This window comes from Haliotis rufescens, unplaced genomic scaffold, assembly GCF_023055435.1.
Source record: "Haliotis rufescens isolate VD_foot unplaced genomic scaffold, xgHalRufe1.0.p SCAF_1, whole genome shotgun sequence".
In the NCBI taxonomy this organism is placed as follows: domain Eukaryota; kingdom Metazoa; phylum Mollusca; class Gastropoda; order Lepetellida; family Haliotidae; genus Haliotis; species Haliotis rufescens.
In genome coordinates this window covers 45,028,749-45,053,657 of record NW_025963779.1, presented here as the reverse complement: position 1 = coordinate 45,053,657, position 24,909 = coordinate 45,028,749, and the positions used below count along the sequence as shown (strand labels likewise).

The following is a 24,909-nucleotide window of genomic DNA, read 5'->3' as shown; positions in this document are numbered from 1 at the left end:
AACACTATGCTGGCTGGCATCTGAGACGCTAGAATCACACACCTAGACCTACACCACGTGAAGCTGCTCTAACAAAGCATGATGACGTCATAATGTTTATCAATTGGCACCAATGACGTCATATTGCAAGGGGCATAAGCCATGGTGTTTTTGTTGTGGAAATAGAACACTTGGTAAATGTGAAAAATATAAATCGTTTTAATGCGATAAATATGTTAATTAATTGTGATATTTTTATATTTTTGTCTATGACACTTCTAGGTTAACACTTTTAATGTGGAAAAAGTACAAGAAAAATAGGTTAATTTCCGTGTGAACTTGCCCTTTAAGACCGATCCCTTCCGGAAAGGAGTACCCATTTCCCTGTTTGGCAACAGTACTGGTATTTGTCCATATACTTGCTTGAAGAGATTTCACATTCGCACACAGTGCCAAGCCAAGCCTTCAGATCCATTGTTGGTCAAATGCAACCTTGCACCCATCAGCAGAGCTTCTTTCCTGTACTGGCTGAGCGTAGCCTTAGCTAGGACAGGTCTGGATTCCAAAGAGTACTCCGGACATTCTTTCAGAATTGGTGCAGCTACTACGGCTGCCAGTGCGCACATCGAAGACCACCTCATCAAGACGATGGACCGTTGGAGTTCAGATTGTTTTACTCGATATATACAGACTCCAGAAGCCACTCTGAGAGATCTTTGTGTAGAATGTAGACTTGTCGTTACTACCGACTCTTGTGTTACTGTGTTACATTATGCAATCTGTTGATAGCCTACTGTCCTTTAAAGTAAAGGAGTCAGCGTTCCACTAATTTTTAAGGACTATGTGTCACGCCTTTATCTTTGTGTACCATGGTGACTTTCTTGTGTTTATACTTTGACTGTAGTCTATTCTATGCTGGACATATGTTTTTAACTCTGTGATGATATGTGCGGGCTTAGGCCCATATCCCTCGTGCAGTCTTTACAAGACTGTGTACTTTGAGACCCTTCATCACACCTTAGACTGTGTTAGACTTACCCTGGTGTGTTTAGACCCATTTGGTCAATTTTTTTCTCAATCATCAGCGTATAACTGTGGATTACATTCATCGGACTCCCTCAATTCTTCTTTTATTTGTGTTTGAACATGTATTCTTCCAACTTATTTTTGTACATTCCATGTGTAGATTTTAATCTTCTCTAATTCCATCCTTTGGGGTCTCTCTGTTGCACACAACCTCATATAGCTTTCACAAGTCATTCCATGCCCTGCATACTGTATAGGAATGGCTTGTGGCCCCCAAAGTACCTTTCTTCCAAATTTACAGTCCAGGGCCTGCACGGTCTCAGGACTTGTTCATTCCCCGCAGGGTAACTAGCATTTATTCAATCAGGTCGACACGACCCTTACCTCTTCATTCGTACCCGCAGGTTTTTTCATTCATACCCGCAGGGTATGTCTTTTTATGTAGCAGCAACCGAGTAGCCCCCAAATATATTGCCAATGTTATTGATAAATATTTTCATGAATCCTATTGTTTTGTTGTTACCGCACAAAACTATAAAACTGGCATTAGTCTGGACAAGTACTTGTAGCCACACACTCATGGGCATGCATGTCTCTATGTAAGTGCAATACTCTCTCACCTCATGTCACCTCACGGTTCAATATTTTCTTCATTGTAAAATACTGTTTTTGGAGTATGAATTCACTGGTTCTATGTTGTCAGTCAGAACATGCAATATGACATGTTGATCACCTGTAATATTTGGCTTACCATATTTTCTTGATGTAGCCAGGTCCACTTTATAGTCACAACACACATCACTTGAATTTAATGTCTGTTTATTAGTAGAATTACTTATAAGAATTTGTGAATTACAGGGTTAGATAAGGGCGGCAGTTCACTAGCCTGCCTCTGACAAGAAAACCTGAAAGCACAAAAAAACAATTAGATAATGTCTTAGCATCAGATAACTAACAAATATATTCTGACATTCTAGTGTAGCTAAGCTAAATAGTATTAATGACAACACAATTCAAAGTACCAGCTACATAATCATGATAATACCAGTAAACATTACATACTGGTTAAAATAGCCTGTGAAATATTGAAATAGAGCATAACGCCTTAACCTATAAGACATCTAATCTAGTACAGCTAGGCTATATAACACAAATAACCAAGACAATTCATCCCTCTCAAAGTACCAGAAAGATAATGGCAACCAATATTACGTATTAGTTAAGTGGCTTGCACAATATTGATACAGAGCATAACGCCATAACCTCTGTGACATCTGACCTTTGGTGCTGATATTCATCTACATGAAAGTTTAGGCATATAACTTCCATAAAATACCCGACAATACTACCATGACTAGAGATATACTTACTTAAGGATGCTATCTGATAATATACATCAACATTCAGTCACGAAAATTAAATGCCATCTTGCTACAGACATTTAACTCTAATCATGCGAGCTAAACATCAGGCATGAGGTGTCATCTACTCGGGTGCAGGCTAAAACGGCACCTCAGCAAAACGTCACCGATTTCTCTGGCGAAAACGGCACCGCATTTGGCGAAAACGGCTACTATGTGTCGGGCGAAAACGGCACCTCTATTTTTAATAACGATAACAACGATTTTTGTGGTAATATATATGGTTTATTTACATGGTATTTGATGTATAGGGTACATCTGAAGCCGTAATGTGAATTTCAGATAGGTTTGGTACTCTCATTTCTTCAGCATCTTCTGACTGGAAACTGACATCAAAGCGTATAGTGAATAAAAGTCGGTGAGTAAATTGGAGTAGGGGGCTAATTTCTTATTTGTTTTATTTCACAATTATTTGTGTTTGTAAGAGACGATGTGAGTTTAATTTCTATTATCTTTCGTCAAAGCATGTTATGTTTTCACCATACGTTGAGTTGCGTATAAGCTAAGTTGGATTATAGTTGGAGCAGAGGCTAATTTCTAATGTAAACTTGTTTTAACATCTCACAATTATTGGCCTTTGCAAGTTACAATGTAAGTTTAATATCATTTATTTGACCAAGGTAAAAAAAATAAGGTGCCGTTTTCGCTCGAGTCGAGGTGCCGTTTTCGCTTGAGTCGAGGTGCCGTTTTCGCCAATCGGTGCCGTTTTCGCCCGGTGACGTTTTGCTGAGGTGACGTTTTCGCTATAACCCATCTACTCGATATACATAGCTGTGTGCCTCATTTACCGGCAACACAGCAGTACACTAGTCAGTCTGATGTCTTACATGGTGCAGTTAACTTGTGCTGATATCTACTTATACCAATAACAACACAGAAACAGTTTCTTACAGTGTTTGCCATTATCAATGAACTCGTAAACATACAAATACCGCTAACGTAAGGCGGGAAAATTGACCTTGCGGTACCCAAAAGTCTAACTTTATGATAAACACTAAACTATCCTGTAACAATGTAAAATACCTATGTACATGGTCCCAACACATCATTATTTAGCAGAGGAATAAATTTAGTGATTATTGAAATGCTTACTTGGAATATCTTGAGGCAGAAGGTGAATCAAGCGGCGTGCTTGGTGATGGGTGTTTTATCAAAAAACTCGGCCAGGCAATAACAACCAAAATGTGAATCTTAGTTTGTGCGGAAACGGAATAAGGAAAATATTATTAAAACTTAGATTTCACTTGCTCACATTGAGTATAGTATGCACCCGAGTATAATGCGCATCCCCCTCTAGCGGATTCAGTATTTTGGAAGAAAAAATATTTGAATATTATGTGCAGAAAAAAATACACTGTACCCCTTCAGCGAATTCCGGTAAACGAACGGGTGATGAGAAACTTGGTCAGTACAAATTTGAAATTTAAGATAAAAGATCACCAGACATGTTGAATTACCATTTAAATTGTATTTTTTGTTCTGCTAGGCCTTGTTTTACATCCAGGGATTAAGATTACCTTGTGTATTTTCTCGTAAACTAAGCCGGAAACAGCAATCAGCTGTACACACGTTTTCTTGGAATCTACCGGTGATTCGGTTAAGACACACCCAGTGACATAACTTTATAGGCAGGCCTCAAAGTTTAATTTTTTACTCAGTCGCCATATGGCTACAAGTATTTTTTTCCAGGTAGCCAGTGGTAAAATCAAGAAGTCAAGCCAACATTGTAGGTAGCCAAATTATCTTTAACCAAATAACTATTAATATGTACAAGTCATAGCACTTGTCTTCGAATTGTATATTAGTGGAAACTGTGCTAGACTTTTGTTACTTGTGACTCGAAGAATGATACAATTTATGTTCCTAGATTAGCATTGTCAACTGAAATAAAGTACTAACAACATTAATATGTATGTATTTCGTTTCATTGTCTACTTTAGGAGGAATTATTTGCGAGAATAATTATTAACAGACATGTTTTTCCCGATCAGCTGTCGTTTATTTTTGTGTCTACAGACGTGTAGCAACAGAATTTAGTCGCCACAAGATATTTTTCAAGGTAGTCATTTGGCTACCTCTGAATTTTAGACAGTAGACAAACTGACATTGAGGTCGCATTTGCGACCGTTTTAGTTGCAACTTTGGGGCCTGACAGGATTTTAATGCAAGGATCGGCAAAAATTGTATCTGAAACTATTTTTTTATCAGGAATAATGTATTCAAATATCTTGTTATTTTAGTTGCAGCTTTTACTAAATATACTAAAAATAATTATAACCCTAAGCGAAGCAGCTGATTGCTATTGCCGGGTTTTATTTTTCACATGGAACCAGTTTGACCAGTCACCGTCGAGGCTCCCACGCACGTGATCACAAGAACTACGTGTTGACATAGAATCGTCAAACTATAACGAGTATGAATTTTAACGAGTCAAAGTATGGCATTTATGATATATGAGTCCATTTTCTGTCAACTAAAGTTTGTTTCAAGGCGTCAATAGTGGTAATCTGACCGTGGTTGCTGTTAATAACGGTGAGGTGTGCGATCTTCCGATCGCTTCACACACGATTTCGCCGAAATTGATTAAAACAATATTAAAAGGGATATACATAGTACACTTTTAATAGCCAGACTGTGTAATAACATGATTAATTTGCATAATTCAGTATGGATTTGTTGACATGGTATTTCCGGTGTTACATGCCCACGGTAATGTCTTTCCGTTGGGGGGAAAAAAACATCAAAAACTCATTATTGCGTGTATAATGCGCACCCCCTTCTACACAGCTGTCTTTTTTGGAAATAAAGTGTGCCATAAACTCAAGAAAATATTGTATGTAATGAATTTTTATCATTGTCCATCCACCAAACTGTCTATCCATTCATCTTGCACTGTCTGCTTGCACTGAATCTCTTCTTAATATCAGTATTATTTTCACAGAGCTTGCTCTATATGTACAAAACAATAGTTTTTATTTTAGAAATGTCAAAATGGCTACTGCATAAACCTAATGCAAAAACAAAATACACCCTTTATGCAAAATTCTTCCAAGCCTAAAACCATTTTTCAAAGAGCATTAAATACTGTACGGAACTTTGAAGAAGGTCATATGAAATATCACATTTTGTCCAGCATTAACTCTACATACAGTACAGAGACTTCTTACTCCCATGCATGCCTAAGGGACAATGATTAGCTGATATTTAAGGTCAAGGTTATTGCTTATATCCACCAAAACTTAAGTTTGTTTGATAGGATATTCACCTCACTCTAATGGCATGTATGAGGCAAGATTTCCAGTTGCAATTTCTGTCAAAGTCAGGCCCTTCTGTCTATTTGAATGAAAAGAAGCATTAATGGAATTTATGTAAGCAATATTGTGTGTATAGCTACCAAGTGCAAAGGAATAGTTTCAAATGCAATATAAATGGAATAACTATGATGTCTTAACAGCGGTTTTCATCGGAATCGCCACACACACGCTTTTGGAACCAACAGCACCAGCAACCAAAAACATTCAGTCATATCTGTTAAATTTCACATTTCGCCGAACTATAACATTTACTGTCACTACAGTGTGCGGAACCTGGCTGACGGTGGAGGAGAAGAGAAACGGGAAGGGTTTTAATCAATGCTTGCTTCCAGAGAATGTAATTCTAATTCAGAAGTTGATGCACATTGAACGTACATTATAATTCCCCTTCAATACTATCATTCATAGTATTATTCATTTTCAGCAAAAATGTATTTTGTATGCATTATCAATGTATTTTGATGGGTGTCAAATGGAAAGCTTATCAGTCATGGCTGTAGATAAATTATTTCACCCATAATTTCATTCACTGTTTTGGTCTAGCTAGATCTAGTATTTGCCCAATATTTGCTGATATAACAGGGCTGATAAAACTTCTGTCAGTCAGTGTCAACAGTAAGGAATTTGTCTGGCTAATTTGTACTTAAATGATAATATCAATTTATATGTATTTTGTTAACATGTACCATTACCAGATCCCAATGTGTGTGTTTTGGCTACCACACAATTGCCAAGATTGCTATGATCTAGAAGGTGGATAGGTCTACTGTCCAATTATTTGCCATAACTGATACAAGAATAAACATCTACTTCAGATAACAAATTCTGATGCATATGAATACTGGTTGCTCAATGCCATGGACTTTGTGCTTTATAGTCAAAATTTCGAGTCGGACCAACCCAAAGAAAATTCTTCGCTTGTCGCTTATTTGTTTATTGATGCCATTTCTCGCTCGCTGTCTTTCCATGATAGGTGTTGTCAACTAACTGTGATCGGCTTTGGACGGAAACACCAAAGTTATTCCGCTGCATTTGACTGAGCTGCCCATTGTGGCTGTGTACTTATTCCACTAACAAAATCTGACAGTGTTTCTTTTCGTTCTCATAATAAATGCATTTGGTTCAAATACAGAAGCCTTGCTACCAATACGCCTTCATTTTAAACCCATTCAACACTTATTCTCATAGATAGGGGGGCCTGAAAGACAAACTAGGGAAGCTTCTGTCAAAGGTCAGGGTAACCAGGCATGTCAAATTTTGTCCTCATCATGAATTCAGTTTATTAATGAGCTTATTTTGAATGATTCATTATTATGTAGAAAACCTGTTTATTGCTTTATTGGTGAAAGATGCTTTATGTTTGTGTGGTTGATGGCTGTCACTTGTAAAATATTGTCTTGAAGTTTCCTCTCATTATGTATTGATTATTCATATAAAATATAAGATTGCTTTCTTCTTATGCCTTTTTATTGATTTTATTAAAATGTATTGTTTCTAAATTGTCAAAATTATATTGTGTTGAAGCATGGCAATGAAAACAGATTAACTTATATTGACCTATTAACAGTAATGTTGGTTTACATGAATACTACACTGACAACAAAAGAACACAAAGATGTTCTTTAATCGTGTTGTTTCACTACCCTGCCAGTGTTTTTGACAAAACATGCACATTTCATAGCGCCATTAGAAAGTAGTTTTGTGGGACATTGAGACAAAAGAATGTTGCAGATCAGACATCTTGTTTTTATGCATCTCTTGTGTGAGTCAGACAGCAATCAATACTGAGTTTGTCTGCTATTATTATTGACAACATATCATTGATGTACAGAATGAATAAGAGGGTTTATGGTGTTCCTGTTGATGTCGCTCCATATTTTGCAAGTTCAAATGTCATTCACTGTTCTAGGCCAGGAACACAAATTCAAATGTATTTGCACTGTGTTATGTGGCAGTGAATATTGTACTTTGTAACGGTGTTGCTTCTAGGATGCAGAATTGAGGGATTTCTGCAAATTTATTTCATTTCCTGCAAAACCAAAAAAAAATGCGGCTGTCATCCCGCAGAATTTTCATAAAAGAGCCCTTAGTGGCCTCACCTGTTCATATGTTCAATACATATGGATTTGCATATGAACCTTTTGATTGGACCATTCGTGCCCCAAGCCAAATCACATTAACATACTATTATCTTCTGCTTCTGTGATGCCTAGGTCTCATGATTGTCCTTAGAAATACTTTTGCTGATCTATACTGCAGCCTTTTATAGCTCACCGGACCAAGGTGAGCTTATGCCATACCTTGGCGTCCGTTGTCCGTATGGCGTCTGTCGTCTGAGCGTCAACAATTTTTTCAAACGACTTCTTCTTCTGAACCACTTATTGGAAACTAACAAAATTTGACTGGAAGCATCCCTAGGTGGTGGTGATTAAAAATTGTCCAAATGGTGGCGCTGACCCTCCAGGGGACTGAGGCGCAGGGCCAAATAGGGGTAATTTGGCTATATTGCTTTAATTGACTTCTTCGCTGGCCCCAAGAGATACATATCAACCATATTTAGTTGGAAGCATTCTCCGGTGTGAAGATTCAAAATTGTATAAATGGTGGGGCTGATCCCCGAAGGGGCTGAGGAGAGGGTGAAATAGGGTAATTTGCCTCGATCATAATATCATGACATAACATTTATACAAAGTTTTCATATAATAATTAGATCAACAGCGAGTGCTTTTGTAGGTTATCAAAGTGTAGCATTTATACAAAATTTCATATAATTATAGAATAGCAAGTGATACATGTTAATAAAGGTAAAATGCAGATACAAAATGTCAGTAGTTTCACTTATAGCTTTTTAGATAGATGCTAGCCTAAGGTAATGAGAACACATCTCCCAGACAGAATATTCAATAAGATATGTCTACATAGTTTTACAGATTGCTTTGAACTATTTAATTTAAGTAAATCTGTCATCACCTATATTAGAATAACATCAGCAAATACTTCAATTTACTCATAAAGGATTAGCCCCAGACAAGCTCGTCTAAGAATAACATTCAGCGTATACTTCAATTTAGACTCATTAAGGATTAGCTCCCATACAAGCTCGTCTATAGTGATACCATAATCTCTTTACAAGCACCCAGTAAATATGTCGACAAGATTAGTGCCAGTCCAACAGGATTAACAGGGTTAAGTATTCCCCTCTGTCTAGCCATTCATTAACCATAGGGCACACCCCATTGTGTATCAACCAATCATATTCCTTTATAATGTTTTAAATTTTAGTTAAATAGATAGAGAAGCAAGACGAAGCAGGAAGGGGTTTGATGCTCATACCAAGCAGACCTCTCTCCCACAGCCCATAGGGTTGTACCGACTCTGTGCATCATCAGCTATAGTTAAGATATTGTTCATTGTTCTTATAAAAAAAATTGTGATTAGTCTCCTGTGACTCCGGCTGACTAATTCTCCCAAGAAACCATAATAGTTTGGTGGAGAATCATCGATTTCAGAACATCGGAACACAGGAACTAACCACGACCAGCTACAAGAACACATTGGAGGACATGTTAAACCGTTATCATGTAATGGAATAATGAGCAAGCTGCATCCACCTCTGACCTCAACACTGGATTTAAGACAACCAAAAGTCTTCAAATATTGTAAGTACTTCATGACATTGTTGATTACTTGTTTTTCTTTAATTTAGTACGGTACATACTAATAGGTGTCATGGCAAATATGGAGTGAAATTCCAACAGTGTCTTTAGTTACGCCCCTTGCCAAAAGTGTAATTCAGGCAAAGTTTGGCACAAAAACAACAAATTGTTCAATAGATACAGGGGCATCCATTTGTTGCATTTCATCTGCTTTTTTTGAGCACAGCTTTTGAAAACCTTACTCTTGGAAACTCACCCTTTCCATAGGTTAAAGGTGTGGTGGCGAATTGCATAAAGTGTTTGGTTCAGTTGTGTTACATTTTGTTATTGAGGATCAGGAATTGATACTTGGCAAAAGCACCTCAGATAGGCAATATATCAATTTCATAGCCAATTCGGTGCAAGAGATTTAGGGATTAGCAAAAACAATAGATCTGATTTACATCCCCCCTCAGAGTGAAATTCATTTCAAGGTTAGACTACCAGAGGCAAAAGATGATTCCCTCATTCTCATTGAACCCATTGCTTCCCTCACTGCTCATTCTGAAGTAGAAGGTGGTAGAACTCTTTCTAAAGCAAAAAGCAAAACTGCAACATTTAGGTTTATGAATCCTTCCCAATAAGAAAAGGTTCTAGACAAGCGTACAGTTGTAGGCAAATTTAGTTACATTGACAAAGACTCTGTTTTTGATATAGACTCTGACCATGTCAAAATTGGACAAGAATTGGGATTTGATTTGACCAATACACAACTGACTCCAGACCAACGACACAGACTACATAGAATTTTGGGACAAAATAGAGACATGTTCTTGACGAGTCTTGCATATTTAGGATGGACTGACATACACTAGCATATTTTTGACACTGGCAATCATCCACTCGTTAAGTGTAGACCATATCGCCAATCTCCTCATCTCCAAAAAGTCACTCAAGAACTTGATAAACAAGATGATTTTCTGAAGTCTGATTTGATCGAGGAGTCCACTTCGATGTATTCAGCTCCCATTTTCCTGGTAAAAAAACATGATGGCTCATAGAGATTTGTTTGTGACTACAGAAAGTTAAATTCTGTCACTTCACCAATGTCATGACCTCTTCCTGTTTTTGATGATGTTGTTGATTACATCGCCAATGCCCAAGCTAAGATCGTCTCAACTTAAGACCTTGCTAATGGCTTTTTCCAAGTGCCACATCATGAAGATTCAAAGTACAAAACTGCTTTTGTCACCAATCAAGGCCTTTATCAGTTTAAACATTTGCCCCAAGGTTTGACAAATTCTCCACTTTGTTTTCAGGGGCTCATGATCAAAGTGCTAAGAAAGTTGCTTTTTAAGGTTGCACTGGTTTACATTGATGATTTGATCATTTACAGCAAAACTTTGAACATCATCTCCAACATTTAGAGCAAGTATTTTACTATCTCAAACAGGCAAAATTGACACAAGAGCCATCCAAATGCAACTTTTCCTTTCAGGGTCATGTTTTATAATGTGGAGGTGTTCAAGTTGATGACAATAATATTAAAGCAATTAAAAGCTTCCCAGTGCCCAAACCACAAAAGCAGATCCGCTCTTTCTAAGGCCTCAAAAACTTCTACAGAAAGTATGTGAAAAATAACGCTACCATACCGCTTCCACTGAATGCTTGCTAAAGAAGCATTCAAAGGCAGAAATAGGCAAGAAACCAAGGTTTCACTTGAGTGTGATCAGGCATTCAACACACTCAAATATGCAAGGAGTTATACACCTGTTCTGGCTTATCCAAATTGTGACAAAGAATTTCTTCTCACTCCTGATGCCAGTGATATGAGCATAGGTGTTGTTTTGAGTAATAAAGATGAGAAAAATAATGAACATACAATAGCTTTTGGTGGTAGAGCTCTTCATGGCAGCGAAAAGAACTGGACCATTACAGAAAAGGAAGGCTCAGCTCTTGTTGAAGCAATAAAATAATTTTGTCCATACCTTGCAAATTCCAAATTCACAGTCTACACAGATCATAGAGCATTGAAATGGCTGAAATCCATCAAGGATGCCACAGGTAGGTTAGGTCGATTGTCTTTGGAACTTTCTACCTACACTTTTGACATTTTTCACCGCAGCGGCAAAGCCAATGGGAATGCCGATGCTCTCTCACAAGGGGAATATGATGAAAATATTAACTGTAGTGATCAAACTAAAGAAGATGCTGAGAAAACAGTCTTCTCAGTAACTTTAATTCAAAGCTTTAACAAAGCAACTTAACTGGCAATACAGTGTTCCCTCGTTATAGCGCTCTTCAATATAGCGCTAACTCGGTTATAGCTTGGTAAAGCATGGCTCCTAAAATTTACAAACCTTTTTCATAAACTCCAGTTTTCCAATGACACAATGTTTTCCCTCATCTCAGAAAACATTATCAGCTGATCACCGTGATCACGTAACACCGGAAATACCAGCCAACAAAGTAGTATGCAATTTAATCCTATTATTATAATATCTGGTAATAAAAAAAATGTTCATTGTTTATCAGGACTCATGTTTGCAATATGTTTTATTAATCAAATTCAACATTTCATTCAATAATTATAATTTACAATGTTTACAATCATTTCGGCGAAATCGTCTGCGAAGTGATCAGTAGATCACACAACTCAACGTTATTTACAGCAACCATGGACAGATTACCACTATTGATGCCTTGAAACGAACTTTAGTTGCAAGAGAATGGATAAACATATAATAAATGCTGTACCATTACTCGCTAAAAGTTATATTTGAGGCAGTTTGACTATTAAATGTCAACATAACATTTTCTCAATTGAAATATACTCACACGCAAAAGAAACGCAAGTCGAGTATGCAGTATACATGTTATTTATTTTCAACAGTAAAGACAAGAAATACTAATAGGGCAAGATTGACAAAAATTTGACTGAAGACAGTTTAATGGATTAAAAGGCAGATGACATAAAAAAAAAATTCAAATGTTAAGGGCTTACACAGTTTCGGGTCAATACCCAAAATGTCAATCAGTACCTTGTGTGACCACCATTAGCATTGATCACATCTCCTGTACATTGAGTAGATCAGACAAGAGTAGATTTGTGAAGGACCTAGGGATCCTCCTGCACACATCCAGAGCAGCTGTGCGTAGTTCATCGGCAGTTGTAGGGACTGGGCGCACATTGTGCAGACGCCTTTGAACCTCATCCCACAAGTGTTCGATGGGGTTCAGATCAGGGCTGAGGGCTGGCCAGGGTAGAACACGGATGTTGTGTTGTTGCAGAAAGGCCATGGTAGCTCTGACAACATGGGGACGAGCGTTGTCCTGCTGGAAAATGTGTTGTTGATGTTGTGCAAAAAATGGAACAACGTGGGGTCTGATCACTTGGTCGATATACCGCTGAGCAGTGACGCCGTGTCCCCGACCTTGACCAACATTCAGAAAGCACATGGGTCCAAGTCTTGCATTAAGTCCAATCCCTGCCCATATCATGACGCTAGGTCCACTCCATGGATCCCTTTCCACAACATTTCTGTCAGCGAAACGATCACCTCGACGTCGCCAAATTCTGACTCTTTCATCTGCATGGGAGACACAAAAGTGACTTTCATCAGAGGAGATGACACGCCTCCACTCACAATGATGCCAATTATGATGACCCTGTGCCCACTGAAGTCACGCTTGTCGATGCCTTGGTTGGAGAACAGGACAATGTACTGGTTGGCGACATCTGAGGTTGTTGGAACGGAGACGTCAGATCACAGTGTCCCAGCTAATGTGTCGATTATGTGTTCCTATGGTCTGTCAAGCACTTTCACTTGCAGTTAGGAATGGATGTCGCTGTTGTTGATGGGTAATCTGCCGATCTTGTCGAGGTGTGGTGACCCTATGACGACCACTCCGAGGAAGGTCATCTGTGGTCTGTGTAGCATTGTATTGATGCAGGAGACGGTAAATTGTGGTTATGTTAACGTTGAAATGACGGGCAACATCTTGGACAGACTCTCCAGCTTCCAAACATCCGATAGCCTGGTTTCTCTGAATTTGAGTTAGGCGTGGCATTGTTGACCAAAGAGTGGTAGGTCCAAGAATCGGCAACAGTTTTATACCCACTACAGTCCGTGACAGTTTGTGCATTTTCGTTTTTGCGAGAAATGGGTGCATGATACCCACATATTCATTGAAATGGTGCGTTTTGGCAATTCGTTTTTTATGTTTTACTCGGGGCTTCCAAAATGCAGAGTCCAACATCGGGTAATCAAACCAAGGATATCCCTCAGGTTTTCAATCCAGAAGACATACTCAATTTTAAAGTTCCAAGTTAGCAAATAGCAAAATCTATTACAGGGTCAAATGGAAGGATCCAGAAAGAGGAAACACATGGGAGTATGGCAGCAGCATCAGACTCCATTCGAAGAGAATTACATCTAAAAAAAAGTATGTCAGGAAAATGATAAAAACATCCTCTGAAGCATCATAAATTTTTCAACCAAAAGGAATCAGCACAAGACAATACAGTCAATGTTCTGTCAGAAAATGTTCTGCAAGAAAATACCAAACCATGCATAGAATTAGACGTCAAACCATATCCGTTTCGTCCGAAACACCTAAGACAAGTTAAAACTGATTTTATATAGAGAGTCATGGGTATAGAAATTGTTCAAGGACACTGCTATGTCAAGGTCTCATATACCAACAACAAAGATAATCATGATTACCACACAGAGTATTTTGAAAGTGTTCCTCCCCACCTCATACAGCGCTACCTCGATGACAGCTGGAAGGATCAATCGGAGTGGTTCTTTGGAGAAAAACCTCAAGATTATCCTCCATATGATCTGGCTGAACTACCAATCTATAAATCTTAAAGGGTTATTTTTTCACATAAACACAGGGGAAACATCAACACATTTAGATACCATGCTACATGCATATGTAAGCAAGGATTATATCCTACCTAAATATTATCCTGGGGGAAGTTTTACTCTAGAGTATAGTATCTGTAGGATTAAGCACACTGGTATGGGTTCAAATTCACTAGGGAGAATCCTCCTGACACTAGAGAATTTCATCCCCGGGATAAAAAATACACATACACTACAGACCCAATCAACCATAGGGATCAACTCCCTATATATGTCTGTAGATGCCAAATGAACATATTCTAACACAAAATACAAAATCTGAATAAACGGTGCAAATCACTGAACGGCTGTTAGCTTTATTTTGTTAAGTTTATTTATATCCAGTCTTTTCACTTTGGGTTATCTAAATCAAACCAGCCTGATCATCTGAATTGTTTGTTTCACAACAAATTTTGAGCATTGCCCTTATCAACCAATCTCAAAAGCAAAGTGAAACAAACTGTACCGAATAGAAATGAAACGAACCAAACAGAAGCAAACCGTACTGCAAAACGAAACGAACTGTAACGAATCAAAATGAAGTGAACCAAACTGTACTGAATCGAAATGAACCAAAATGAAATGAACCAAACAGAAGCAAACCCTACTGTGAATTGAAATAAACTCTACCAAACTGAAGCGTAGCATACTGAACCAAAACAAAATGGACCAAACCGAATTGAAAAGAACCACACAGTAGTGAAACAAACCAAATTGAAATGAAGCAAACCTAACTACCAAGAGGAACCAAAACGAAGTAAAGCAAATGAAAAAGTAACGAAAGCCACAAACAAATAATTCTTCTGAACAGGATATACATATTTTCTTATACTTTACTATTTGTATACCTTATTAGTGTATTTCATCAATGCACTTGTTATATGCACATGCACATATATGTATATATATGGTGAATTGGAGCTTATTATTGATCCAAGATGTACATAGTGTAATTTTCCGCCATTACATTTTTCCTGGTCATGACACCATTTTGTTATAATATGTACTGATTTTTACATCATGGTTACTATATTTGTTTTATTTTCTAATTATTACATACACACACTGAGGAAGTATGAATTTTTCTATATGATATATTATTTTGAACATGCTAACTCTCATTTCTTTATTTTTCATGTAAAACCTCTATTACGGATAAATGACACAGCCAACTTTCCTAAACCTCAAACCAGGATGTGGAACTATCTCAATGCCTCCTACATCACCACCAGTACAGAGTGCAAAGACCAGTCAGCTTCACATCCAGATTCCCTGATGACAGCAGAATTTTACATTATGTTTCCTTATACAAAAAGAGACTCTATAATATTTGTTATTTACCAGTTTAATATCATACATTGTCCATCTAAGCCATAATTATTTTATTTTACATGTTTGACGTCCAAACTTTTCAGACAGAGGGGAAGTTATCATGATATAACATATATACTAAGTTTTCATATAATATACTGAACAACAAAAGTTCCTTTGACATTGAATAAGATTTCCAAATCTGAAACAATTTCGGTTTGCAACAGATAAAAGACTCCTGTAAGTGTTCAAAATGGTTTAATTTACCATACAGAATTCAGAAAATGTATGATTTCATAAAAAACATGAACATACCAAAATGTCAATTTACAAATCAATAGCGTGTGTGTCCACCTCTGGTTGCGATGCAAGCATTACATCCTCGTCTCATGGAATGGACCAAGCGTCGCACAAAGTCCTGTGGGATATCTGTCCATATCTGCTGGAGCATGTTTTGAAGTTCCTGGAGTGTCTGTGGAACACGTGGTTGACGTCAAAGGCGCCGATCCATCTCATCTCACATGCAGTGTTTCAGGTCATATTTTTATCTGCCGGACAGATGAGCAGGCAGTGTACCAAAATACCAGTCATTTGTGATTTTTGTCAGTCCTTAATAAATTCAATAAAATACAACACAAAACATACTGATTTGTTTATTAAAGTTTGCGTTTCTTTCTATGAGAGATCTTCGTAGCTTGTTTGACAGTATTGTTGACATATGCGTGTAGATTAAACAGCATCAGGTTGTTTATCCGTTGTTGGGAAAGACGATTGCGACTGGCAGAGTGTATCCTGTTTTGCAAACTGAATCCACATTCAGCATCAACGCTGCTAACTGGGATAGTAAGTGCTATCGAGCACAGAGTGGAAAAGTCGGCATAAATATCTGAAAGTTCAGAAATCACTGTCTTGCAACTTTGTTCGAACGAGTCGGCTCCTATGTTGTTGACCGCCATCTTGAAAGGTGTGAAGTCCTGCTGCGCCCTGATGCGATTGATGACGTCATTTTCAGCTGGACCAATCGGGAGGCAGAATTTATCCAGTAATTTCTCGAGGGATTCCCTTCCGTGAGCTGTCAGTTCCTCTTGCGTTTGGGGAAATCGACTTGGGTTGAGCACTTTGTCCAGACAAGTAACGATATCAAGCGAGTCATCCGGAAATCTTTTCTCAAAGAGTTACAGAGTTCCTCGATAAACCCACAACGGGTTTTCACAAACGCACCGATAGATCGCGGGTCCCCATATGTGACCTGAATTCCACAAAATTCCCCCGTGTTCAGATTATCCAAGGAATGCTGTTCATTTTCACCTGCTGTGTTTTCTAGACTGGTAAGGAAGTCAATCGTAGAATTCACAATTGGCATAATCATGCCCAAGTTGATATTCTCTCTCTGAAAAAGAGTAACAATTTTGTCCATCACATGGATCACGTCAGTCATCATATAAGTAAGTCGGATAAAGGAGTACGTGCGAATTTTCTTCTGAATATTCGTGGTAACAGCGTTGTTTCGCTCGGCAGATTCCTCTTCAATTTCGAGAACAAGAGCTGGCCAGTTAGATTTCACTGCTTTGACTGCCCGTCCCACGGAAAGCCAACGAACACTGCACAGTTGTTTTAAACTTGAAAAGTCCGAATCTTCAAGGACCTCTGAAAGTTCTCACAATCTGTTGTATCGCTTCGCTGAATATGCAAACAGTTTGTAGATATCATTCAATGTCCTTCTATATTCCGTTTCGACCTTCGAAATCTTCGCTGCATCGGCTAAAGCAAGTGCGACACGATGGGCTATGCAATGGACGTGCACAAGATATGAATGATGATCCTGCAACCTCTTCCCAACTCCTGAGAGTTTCCCGGTCATAACAGACGCACCATTCGATCCTAGACCGACCACTTTTTCCAAAGGAATGTTCCATTGAGGCAAAATGTCTAGAATATTTTCCATGATACATTCGGCTGTTCCACTATGAACTGAAAAATTTCCTAAAAACACTGTTTCTTCCTTTCCGTCGTTAACGATTTTCACAAACAATATAAGTTTTTTTTCAACCGTGATATTAACAGTCTCATCGATAATGAGTCCAATTAACTTGCTTTTTTCAAGTTTAGATTTTAAATTTTCTTTAGTACTCTCAACTAGTGCAATCTCCATCGCGTCTATCGAGTCCGAATGAGTGTACGTTTCTCCCTGTAAATGTTCACATCCGTTCCGCTGCTGCAGTTCAATTAGTTTAGAAAACTTGGAGGAAGCAATATTTTCTTGAGACATGAATAAAACTGTGTTTAACATTGCTGTTAATTTCTCGTCAGATTTGTCTGCTGCCACCTCCATATGCGCTGCAGTTGCATTTTTTTTTATACATCTGTGTAACGGCCTGATGATGAGAGGCGCTGTCTCTATGATCTTTCAAAGCAGATTTCTTGAGATTAATACAACCTGTATTGAAACCGTTGGATTTATTTGCTGCCTCGCAGATTCGGCAAAACATTATGATTTTGTTGCCCTCCTCAAAACGTAGCCACTTGAATTCATTCGACCACTCCGCATTAAACTTTCGCAGTACAGATTTCTTTTTCTTTTTCGAGTCTGGTTCGCTGGGCATTTTGTCCAAAGATTTCGAGGTCGAGGGAGATGGCATGTTTGATTCAATACATTCGCTCGCGTCAGCCGCATGTTTCCGTTTCAGATTATCACTAAACTGCTCACGGAAATGAAAAAACCCTGTTGTTTCGACCTCAGATATGAAATAAATGCAGTTAATATACAAAATATGTAAATATTCATACAACTAAATTAGTACTAATTGGGCCGTGACACAAATACAGCGTATCAAATGTTTTTATGCCTTTTTACACGTAAAAGTGTGTAAAAATGTGAATAAAACAGACTATTGTGAAACAGGGCATAACCAGGTGTACGTAGATCAAGGTGAATGCCCATGACCTATGACACCTTGACAAGTGAGAACAGGTGCATAAAACACACGTGCCGTCCGTTTACAGGGGTCGTCTCATTGTTCAGAAAAGCAAATATCGTGATGGAGTATCAAAAACGTTATGGTCCCGATGTGATATACAACAGTTTATGATGATGTTTAGGCTTATTTGTTGTTATTATTATAAATTAGGACATAGGCATGACACTAAAAGATACTAGTTTACATGGGTGGAATTTTAATGTGACAAGTGTTTTATGTATAGGAATTAGTAGTTTACTACAGTAAGAAAACCATGCTGCCTGTTGTAAGTATTAAGAGTTTTTGTGATGGAATAAAATAATGGGAGTTGCATCAACACAACATCCACAGCATGAGATCACAGAACTCATGTGTCTGAGGCTGAAGAAGTATCTTCCGTGTCATCGAGAGGAATGACAACGGGTTGTATAAGGCTCACGTCAACGCCGTCCCGCTGGCGGTATGCATTTTCAATACCGATAACGTGTTCCTCAGCGGCCTGCCACACTGCTGGAGTGATTCGGGCAAACGATGCATAGACGAGATCTTTAACATCTGACAACTTAAAGGTTGTGTTGTGTTTCGCAATGAAGCCTTTGCAGTTCCCCCAAATGAGCTCTATAGGATTGAGCTCACAGTGTGGCACTGGAGTGCGCAAAACGACGTGTCCATGTAGGGCAGCAAGGGCATTAGTTTTGTACACAACAGGTTTCTTGTGCATTTTGATTTTTTCCATAAGCTGTTGCTTCGTTTCTTTTGGCATGAAATGCACATTGCACGATGTAAGGTACGCTTGCATTTGTGCCTTCAGGCTGCTCATGGTGGGAGTGATGGATTCGGGCTCCCGCAAGTTATGATAACTTGCATTGTCCAAGACAATGACACTGGGCTGTTCAAGGCACGGTAACAGTTGGTGTTCCATCCATTCTAGGAACACCTCACCGTTCATCTCCTTATGATAGTCATCGGTGTTCGACTTGGCTTCAAATACAAGTTCACAGCCAGTTTAGGTTTTGAGACGACCCCTACCTGCTCTTTTTTATTGACAACTGAATATACCCTTCCGTATGACAATCCAAGGGCTACACTTGTGGGGTGTAATACCCTGTCGACTCTAATGTGAGGTTTACCCAAGTCTCTTTCTCTCTTAAGTACTTATGAACATTCTTGATCAATTTCGCAATCTCATCAGCCATAGCTAAAGGACAGTGTTCTCAGTTAAGCATGTGCTTTGTCAGTGGTTCGTGATTTGTGAGTGGCATTGTGGGATAGTGACTCAAAGTCCAAATATCAGAAAGTAAAAATAACATATTCCCTTCACCAACAACTAACATGTCATTATTATCGTGTACATTAACATAACTGTTGTTTTTCGTGTTGTTTTGATGACCTTTTTACAGGTTAATTTGCATAATGCCTATAGTCTGTTTCTGCTATGTCAATTTGGACTTAGTTTTATTTTTGAATGTTGAAAGTGCCGACAAATTACCTCCTGTAAAGTACATTTTGTATTGTTCACTGAGATCAAACTAGCAAATCCAGACGAGTTGTTTTGTTATTTTGTATTTACAGCTACGTAACACTTTGTGTCGATTTTTAAATGAGAAAAACAGGTTTTTTTCATTTCCGTGAGTATTTTAGACGTCTCCCCCCCCCCCCCCCCCCCAAAGAAAGTGGAAAGATTCGTCTGCTTCGCCTTCGACAGGTTTAATCTCGTGCCACGAGGCATCAGAGATCACGTGATTACCAATATCATCTATCAATACAATATTATCCAATCAGGGCGAAGCACGTTAATTGGTGTTGGATAGTCATGCTATTAATAGATGGGGGTTTCCCTGGAATGCGAGACAGACGCTTGCGTTTCTGTGTTTGATGAATAAAGCCTATCAATTTATATGACAAATTTGTAAGGCAAGTAACTGTTGATATGATCATATCTTAAAACAAACAATGTTTTATCGGACATGGTAGCCGACAGCGTTCATATTTATCGGCTTGTTGATATTTTTATCGGTAAAAAGCCGGCAATTACCGGAGAACGGAAACACTGACATGAGCTCGATTGGTGAGAGATCAGGGGAGTGAGCCGGCCAGGGGATGACATTCACTTTGTCTTGTTGAAGGGAATTCTGAACAAGTCGATCAATATGTCATGTTGAAAGGTAATACCTGGACCTTGACGACGCAAAAACGGTAGAACAACAGGGCTGATGATCTCGTCGCGGTAGCGTTGTCCATTGAGATTTCCCTCTACCACTATCAAACGGCTCCTCTGACTTGCTGTAATCCCACCCCATACCATAATGCTGCTGTCCCTGAACCGATCTTCTTCCATGACAATGATTGACGTAATGTTGACCTCGACGTCGGTACACTCGAATCCGTCCATCGCTGTGGCTGAGGTGAAAACAGTACTCATCAGTGAATAGAACTTGTCCCCACTGCATGGCCGTCCAGCGTAGACGCTGTCTGCACCACTGTAGACGTGCTTGACGGTGTTTTCCTGTCAAAATGGGACGTCTGGTGGGTCTTCTGGCGACAATCCCTGCACATCTGATGCGACGACATACGGTTTGTGAAGATATTCGTCAAAGGCCAGGGATGCTTCTTGCAGTCACTGTTGCTGCTGGAATCGATTTCGTAGGTGTGTTGTTCGAATCCAGTTGTCTTGTCGATTATTGGTTACACGTGGCCTGCCACTCCGAGGATGATCTCTGACTGCATTCGTCTGTTGCCAACGTTGCCATAAACACCAAATGGTGTTTCTGTGGATGTTAAATTGTCTTGCAACATCACATTGACTCGATCCTGCTTCAAGCATACCAATGGCTCACAGACGCTCATTTTCGGACAGGCATGGCATTTCGTACTGTTGAATAATTGCGTAATTTTGTTGTTTTTCTGAGTGGTTGTTGTCAGCACGATGCTAAACAATGCATATGGAATCCTGTTAACGCACATGTTTTTATACCCATTCTTGGGAAGTGAAATGCATGGGACTTTTGCATGGAAAGCATGCTTTTCTGTAGCATTTGCGTTTTTGTGACTTGACCTGTACTACAATATTGAAACCAAACTTTACTTGTTTGAAAAATACCCTAAAATATTGGTGTCACAGGAACTTTTGTTGTTGAGTATAATTAGATCAACAGCAAGTGCTTTTGTAGGTTATCATGATGTAACTTTTATACATAATTTCATATGATTATAGAAAAGCAAGTGATACAAATAAATCAAGGTAAAATGCATATACAAAATATCAGTAATTTCACTTATAGCTTTTTAGATAGATGCTAGCCTAAGGTAAAGAGAACACATCTCCCTGACAGAATATTCAATAAGACAAAAGATATGTCTACATAGTTTTATAGATTGCCTTGAACTATTTTATTTAAGTAAATCTGTCATCAGCTATATAAGAATTCAGCAAATACTTTAATTAGACTCATTAACAATTAGCTCCCATACTTGTGTAATGGATTAGGAGCACCTTGAAGTGCCTCCAGTGACCGGAAGTGACGTCATCGTCGGAAGTGATATCAGCACCGGCAATAGCAGTACAAGGTCACCTAATCAGGACATGATATCTTTGGTAGAAATAGACCTTGAGAGATGTCATTATCATTATCCAATAAAAATGAACTGAAAAACCGGGAGTGAGGTCAGCACCGGTATTAGTGTCACTAATCCAAATTTAGCAAGGAATGACATCATTGGGTAGAAATAAACCAGAAATGACTTCATTATTACCAAATATAATGGTAATTCTAGTGAAAGTATCACATAATTGACTGCTTCTTGAGACATTCTGATTTTCAAGTCCTCAGGGGAAATTTCAGAGGGAAATTATCTCGCGATTAGAATCAGAGAATAATGGTTTCCAGAAGAGATTACCGTCAATTACACAGGAAGTTACTAGAGGCAGATCCCACCGGTTCCCTCTGGCAAAGATGTAATAGAGGTAGAAGTTTCATAAGAATTATCAAACAATAGTTATCATTGTTAATAATTCTAAGAATACTACCTCTATTACATCAGAAGTTCTCCCATCCAGCTCCCCAATTCACCTACCTCTAGTAGTTAGATGTGCGAAAAGAAGTGAGATTCCCACCATTATGCACGTCATAGCTTGGTTTGCTATTGTGCTATATGGGGAACAACTAATTGTGTGATTGACAGTGAAGAGGACGTCTGTTGAAAAGCTGAAAATTTTATTTGGTGTGACTGAAGCCAAAATACAGGATTTATGGCAAATATGTAATAGAGGTAGTATTCTTAGAATTATTAACAATGATAACTATTGTTCGATTTCCGCTGAGATCTTTGTGACATCACATCTGATGCTTTCAACCAGGCCTATATTGGATCTCAAAATCATAGGTTTCAACAACACAAAGCCACCTTGATAATATTCCTTGATCTTTGAAGTTTTGCAGCCAAATAAAAGGGGCATGGTCAGTGCGCAAAACAAACTTTCTGCCATATAGAATGTGTCTAAAGTGCTTAAGGAAAGTTACCACTGGCAGAAGCTCATGTTTGGTTGTGCAATAGTTGCATTGTGACTGTTCCAAAGTACAACTTGCATACGAAAGAACTTTTTCATTTCCTTGCTGCAATTTAGATAATGCGGTACCTATACCGGACCCACTAGCATCCGTATCAAGCACATAAAAAGTCCTTCATCTTGAAGAAAAGCGAGTACAGAGAATTTATGAGACATTGCTTTTAAATATATTTTTAGTTTTGACTTGAAAAAATGAATTGAATGTGTGGTATGAGTGTGTGTGTGTGTGTGTGTGTGTGTGTGTTTGTGTGGTGGGGGTTGGTTCATGTACTACTCCAGACAAATGCCAATTTTATAGTACTGGTGAAATTTTCTATGATTCTTGAACAGCATCGTCTGAAATACATATTGGCAGTTATGGTCGTTAGATTGCCTTATATTTTAAACTATACTGAACGGCAAAAGAAACATTACCCCAAGTAACATTGCATGAAAAGTTGTCTTTATATATCTGAGTAATTTTTGTCAAAGTTTCTAAAATTTGACATTAACTTGTCCGGAAAAAAGAAATTTGAAGATAAAAAAACAAAGCAGATGACAATATAACCGATTGCCCCAACGCATCACGGCAATGGACATGGTAACCTGATGCATGTAAGTTCCATGCAAATTGAAATGCACATATGTTCCCCCATTTCTTGCCCTATAAAAATCCACCCATATCGGATAACATTCATTCGTTATTGAATTGCTACCACATGCCAAGATTGACAAGAAATCAGCGACAAACCTCCCGGCAAGTAGCCAATGCATTTCAAGTCCACGTAAGAGGGGATATCAAAACGTTTTGAGCCTCACACAGTATTCCTGGTCGAATGGTACAATGCGCTACACATGATGTACATGAATGTCTTAGCTACTGATGCTATGTAGAAACATTTTGCTGGCTGCAATTATTTTGTCACAACACTTCGTGGAAGAGACCTACCCCTTGTGAATTGGCAAAATGGACAAATCTGAGTACAGAGCAGTGATAAAGTTCCTTGTCCTAGAGGGTCAATCTGCCAAACAGGTGGAAGAGCGATTGACTGCAGTTTATGGAGAGTCTTCCCCATCGTCTGCAACTATCAAACGGTAGGTGAAGGAATTTCAGCGTTGCAGAGAGAGCTTAGAAGATGATGCCCGGTCCAGACTGCCATCAACCAGTACCAGCCCTGAAAACATTGACACTGTACACAAACTAGTGATGGAAAACCACCGTATTACTCTCCATGAGCTAGAAGAAACAACAGGCCTATCATATTGATCCATACATAATATAATTCATGGCAAACTCCACAAGTCCAAAGTGTGTGCCAGATGGATCCCGAGAATGCTTACAGATGACATGAAGCTATCAAGGGTCACCATCAGTGGAGCCTTGCTAACTCGGTACAACGCCAACCCAGATAGTCAACAGGAGTCAATGGAATGGAAACACGCCACTTCTCCAAGACAAAGAAGTTCAAGGCCACCAGATCCACCAAGAAGGTTATGATGACCATCTTCTGGGACAGCAAAGGAGTGATTCACATCGACTACCTGTCCCATGGCACCACAATGAATGGGTGCGCCAATCCATCAAGGTGAAACGCCGTAGAAAAATCTGTCGTGGGATTCTGCTTTACCAGGACAACGCACCAGTCCACACGAGGCCGTGTTGCAATGACAGCTGCGCAAGAATGTGGCTATGAACTTCTCCCTCACCCACCCTATTCCCCAGACCTAGCCCCCAGTGACTTCCACCTCTTTCCCAGGCAGTTAAAACACCTCCGGGTCTGGAGATTTGAAGATGACGATGAGCTAA

General features: G+C 38.8%; 1 protein-coding gene across 2 annotated transcripts in view; it reads left to right on the top strand.

Annotated features, from left to right (window-relative positions):
* The window catches only part of LOC124136483 (ras-specific guanine nucleotide-releasing factor 2-like), a 977,843-nt gene that overhangs the window by 232,092 nt on the left and 720,842 nt on the right, over positions 1–24,909 (top strand). The window lies entirely within an intron of this gene.